The 5,541-nt window shown below is 41.4% G+C and overlaps 1 long non-coding RNA gene across 1 annotated transcript in view; it reads left to right on the top strand.

Annotated features, from left to right (window-relative positions):
- The window catches only part of LOC121014665 (uncharacterized), a 60,167-nt gene that overhangs the window by 28,869 nt on the left and 25,757 nt on the right, over window positions 1–5,541 (top strand). Inside the window, exon 2 of the long non-coding RNA XR_005783343.1 lies at window positions 2,586–2,701. This is a non-coding gene — a long non-coding RNA (uncharacterized LOC121014665). The remainder of the gene's footprint in view (window positions 1–2,585; window positions 2,702–5,541) is intronic.

Genomic DNA, 5,541 nt, shown 5'->3' with positions numbered 1-5,541 from the left:
AAATAAACGTTGAAAAAAAAAAAAAAAAAAGAAAATGTGTCTCACACACACACACACACACACACACACACACAATTATTCACTAAAAAGGAAGAACATCCTGTCATTTGTGGCAACACGGATGAAACTTGAGGGTATTACGTGAAGTGAAATAAGCCCGACGGGGAAAGACAAATACAGCACTGTCTCACCAATACGTGGAATTAAAGAAAGAAAAAAAAAAAGCTGATTTCATAGAAACAGAGAAGGAGACAAGGGAGGTTGCCAGGGGAGATGGGGGGGCGGGAAATGGAGCATGTAGGTCAAAGGGCACACATTTTCAGTTACAAGATGCGTAAGTTCAGAGGATCTAATACAGCATGTTGACTATTGTCTAACTCTACATAGGTGAATATATAATACAGTATGGTCACTTGCAATTGGCTGAAAAAAAAAGTTAACTATGTGCCACGATGGATGTGTTAATTACCTTGCTGTTGGTAACCATTCCACAATATATATGTATATCAAATGATCACGTTGTACACTTTATATGCAATTATGTTTGTAAATTATTCCTTGAAAAAGCCGGGAAGAAAAAGTTAAAAAAGGAAATCCTTTCTGTAAAATGAAGCAGAAAACATAAAGCCTTCCTGTACATTTTCTATAGACATGACTCTACGTTTTTATAGACATATACATGTAAACGTATGGAAAAGGACACTTACAAATGGATGATAGCAGTTGCCTCTGGAACGCAGACTGGGGTGGGGTTTGGACCCATCACAGGAACTCAACTTGATTTGCATTCTTCGCCTGTCTGTGAGATACAGTCATGGCATCGTGAATTTAGAGCTTGTAGAGTTAAGTAAAGGTTATTCTAAAAACTTTATTGGAAGTCTGAGGAGTATCATGTGTGACTTGATTGAGGCAAAGTGCTATCTTCTCTTTTCTAAGTTCTAGTTTAAAACCCGTAATAAATAAAGGGTGAAGGAGACAGTGATGGAAATGTGGCATTTTGTTGTTGTTTCCACCTTCCCAGGTATTCATCATTATTATTAAGTCACGGCAGGAATCTTCCCTGCCAATACAGTCGGAAGGTGAGTTAATAAAAATAATGATAATATTACGAGACAGGAAAGCATTGAAAATGCTACATACATACCTTAAAGCCATTCTGACTTAAAATCTGCAAATCCGTCGGCTCATTCATCAAGCTTTTGATGTGATGCAGGACTGAGGCCTTAGTTCCAATATGGGTCCACTCCTCTGGGTTCTTTATCCTTTCTCTTGCCAAAGCGACTTCTGTAAATCAGCATGCTTCGTCTCCACTTTTGTTTTCTTCAGACTCGAGCAAAACCGAAGACACTTGCAAACAACCAGAGTGCAGACTTCTTGTGGATTTCCGCGGCTTTCTACCCGACCATTTTTTTTAGTTGCCTATTTCTCACCTGCTTTGACAACAATGTTTGTCATAGCGACGCGCTTGAATGTAGCTTTCCAAAACACTCAACTTACTTTTAGAAAAGAAACCCTCTGTTGCTATTTATTCTTCATTAGTTTACTGGATCCAAAATTAAACCGCACAATGACACTAATACAAATGTTATAAATGGTATTAGCCAACAGAATAAGCAAACAACTCAACAGTTGGGAAGAGGGGAGGCCAGGATTCACCCCCAGCTCTGCGAGCCAAGGCCACAGTTCTGTTTGTTTTACGGCGGGAATGGGGACACTAGGTGTGTGTATGCTGTGGATCAAACAAGTTGGTTGGGAAAGCTTCTGCAGTGTTTTCTGATATGACAACTAGCCCCACGAATGCCTGGATCCACCTGTCCAAGCGTTTCCGAGGGAGATACACATCAGAAAGAGGAACACCGCTTCTTACCAGCAGCATGACTCACGGGTAAAGAGGAGTTGGTGGAAAAGCCATATTTTACGATCTCTCCACTGTCTGGCCAGCCTCCACAGCACAGGAGCCCCGCCTCAGGACCAGCACACATTCAGACCTGGATGGGGAAGGAGGGCTCCAACCGGCCCTTGTGTCCACTTGTTAACTCAGACTCACAGAAGAGGACCAGTGAGGAAGTATGGAACCAAATAGCTTGCAGAGTAGATTTACCCCCCCGACTGCATGCGAGGCAAAAGTGGAACAGGAGAGAAGGTGGTTTTGGTTACTGCTCATTTTTGTTATTGCTTTTAGGAACACGGCGAATGGCTGTGAAGCCACTGCCCGTGTCTCAAGCCTGAGAGGTACCTGTGACTTACGTCTCTCTGTGCGCTCTCCTCTCTCCCAGCCAGCGTTTTCCGCCAAGAGTAGCCAGCATTCTGGGCCTTGAGTGGATCTTTCCTTTAATGAATTTTTCTTTGTTTTAAATATACATACGCTTCTGCCTTCTCTTAACCAAAGTTGAAAAGCAAAAATCTTACCTCTTGCCCTCTTATGCCTGCCCTGAAACTCTAAAAAAGAGGTATTATACAAGGTCCAGCATTACCCAAGGGAGATCAGTTGTCTGCAAGAAAGTAAGAGAGAGAAATTGTAAATAGTTACCTTAGTTTCCTTTTGATCTAAAGAATCCATGATTGTCTTTTTTCCCTTTCTTTAGTTTCCTTTGGTCATACCAAGGAATGACCCGGTAGATAAACTGCACTGTCTAATGGACCAAGAGTATGGACATGGTTGAACTGGATGATCTGTTTAACTGAAGCCTTTGGAGCAGAGGTAACGTTTTCTTGTTAGGGGACATGGTATGAATGTCACCCTCATGATGTGTTATATATATATATATACATATATGTGTGTGCATATATATATATATGTATATATATACATGATGTATACATATATATTCATAAATATATTCATAATTATATTCATAAATATATTCATAGATATATTCATATATATTCATACACACACACGTATATATGTATATATATAACGGCATATTACTCAGCCATAAAAAAGAATGAGATCTTGTCATTTGCAACCACGTGGATAGAGCTAGAGTGTATTATGCTAAGTGAAATAAGTCGGAGAAAGATAAATACCATATGATTTCACTGATGTGTGGAATTTAACAAACAAAACAGATGAACACAGGGAAAAAAAAAAGATGGATGCAAACCATCAGAAAGACTCTTAGGTATAGAGAACAAACTGAGGGATGATGGAGGGAGGCAAGTGGCGGGGATGGGCTGAATAGGTGATGGGCATTAAGGAAGGCACTTGTTTTGATGAGCACTGAGTGTTATATGTAAGTGATGAATCACTAAATTCTACTCCTGGAGCTAATATTACACTCTATGTTAACGAACAAGAATTTAAATAGAAACTTGATACATTTAGGAAAAAAAAATGAGACTTTCAAAACACGTGGAATATTCTAGAAGATCTCAACAAACAGGAAAGTGGTTTCAATGTGAATTTGTATCTCAAATATATGCAGTTCTGTTAGAAAAATGATTAAAGAAAGCAACTTAAGTGATACAAACTTTCTGTAACACTTCATGAAGTGGACAGTTTCTATTTGGAGGTCAGAATAGGTCAGAAGGCAGGAAACTTTTACAGGATAAAGAATACAGAACAAGAAAGAAAAGTAGAAAATATCTGATTGGTGGGAGCCATATAGTCAACTTTCTGGGCAAGAAGGCCCAGAGTTGGTGTGTCCTTTTGGGGATTGGCTGACTGTATATACTAGGTTTCCGGTCAAGGGGAGCATTTACGGGGACACAGAGGTTATCTAAGTCATGGGTTGCCAATATGGCAACCCGGACAGGAGTGGCTCCATCTTGGGCCTAGAAATTTATTTCAACACTTCTCTCTAAACTTCCCTCTTTGTCCTTTCTTTTCTTCGAGGGAAAATTGTCCTCACCTCCACCGTCTGTGCCCTCAGCTGCTCATTCTATCAACTGTCCTGAGGCCAGGGTTAAGATGTCTGTCGTTCCTCCTGGTGTTCTGCAAGATAGCCTGTGTTTCCTTCAGTCTGGAATGGAAGAAAAGATAAGGCAGCTCTTCAGAGTCCAGCGTGTGGTCCTGGAGCCTGGACCTCCCGTACCTGGCGTGAAGGGGGTTGATGTGTCATTTACTCAGGTCTGCAGGAGTCTGAGTCTGTTGGCAATGTGAAAACCCTATTCAGATGTCTGGAGTCTGGCCGTTGCTGTTCACACAGCTGGTTCCCCTGGCTGAGATCTGAATCGGTGGTGGAGAGAGGCTTAAGGGGGATGACTCAGCAGAGGCTGATGGTAAACTAAGAAAATTCCGTCTGAGTACCTCCATAAGGAAAGTGTCAGCTCGCCTGGGAAGACAGTTATCCAAAGGAATAGCTCACTTCTCATGACCCACCCCCTCCCTTCATGGGTTGATTTTTAAGCACTTGTCTGGGCACAAGGGGTGGGCTTGCTAAATAAGACAGATTCTCTCTTCACAAGAAATATACAATCTAAATACATTGGCACAGCAAGGCACGCCAATGAGTGATTCAGATTGAATGGGATGACTGTCTCAGGAGGCACAAAATAAGGCTTCAAGGGTTTTGAAGAAAAAGAAATGGGCATTCATTGAGCACCTATTATGGGGTGGACACTGTGCTGTGATGTGTAGTTTCAGACTTCAGCCCTTACTCAGCTCTGGTGGCTTCTTCAGGAAACTTATCACCATTACAGAGCAAACCGAGGGGACAAGATACTCTTGTTTCTCATTAGTCTGTCCCATGACTAGGTCCTTATGTTATTTTTCAGGGGACTGAATGTGAACTTTGGAACGTATTATTAAAAATCCCCATGGGGCGCCTGAGTGGCTCAGTCGGTTAAGCGTCCGACTTCGGCTCAGGTCATGATCTCACGGTCCGTGAGTTCGAGCCCCACGTCGGGCTCTGTGCTGACAGCTCGGAGCCTGGAGCCTGCTTCAGATTCTGTGTCTCCCTCTCTCTCGGACCCTCCCCCATTCATGCTCCGTCTCTCTCTGTCTCAAAAATAAATAAACATTAAAAAAAATTTTTTTTTAAAAACCTTAAAAATAATCCCCATACATTTTTGTAGTTATGGCCTTTTATGTTTTACTGTGGATGACTTTCACTTGTGTATCTAATGAGATGGGGAGATAACCTGTAAAAAAAATGTTAGAAATGAAAGAAAAACGATAGGTGAACGACAACAACAAAACGTTGGTTGAGCCTTTTTTTTCCCCCTTTCATCTCTTGGTTGCCTTTTCGCTTCAGATTTAGAGAAGTCCAAACCATGATGCAGACTTATTGAGACTGATAGAGAGTTTTCTAGTGCAGTCTAAAGGGGCAATGCTGTAAACCCTGATACCAAAATCTTTAAGCCTAACTGAAAGGAGAACTGAATAATCGTCAGTTGGATCAGAGCAGAGACCTAAAAGTGGTTCTGCACCTTGGCTGCTTTAAAAAATGCAGGTGCACCTGGCCATACCTCCAGCCAATTAGATTAAACCTTGTCATGGTGGGATCCAGACTTCAATGTTTTTATTTTATTTTTTTATTAAGTTTATTTATTTTGAGAGAGAGAGAGAGAGAGAGAGAGAGAGAGAGAGAGAGAGAG

This window comes from Herpailurus yagouaroundi, unplaced genomic scaffold, assembly GCF_014898765.1.
Source record: "Herpailurus yagouaroundi ecotype Mexico unplaced genomic scaffold, PumYag 203, whole genome shotgun sequence".
NCBI lineage: Eukaryota > Metazoa > Chordata > Mammalia > Carnivora > Felidae > Herpailurus > Herpailurus yagouaroundi.
Note: the sequence above shows the minus strand (reverse complement) of the source record. Positions and strands in the feature narration are given on the sequence as shown.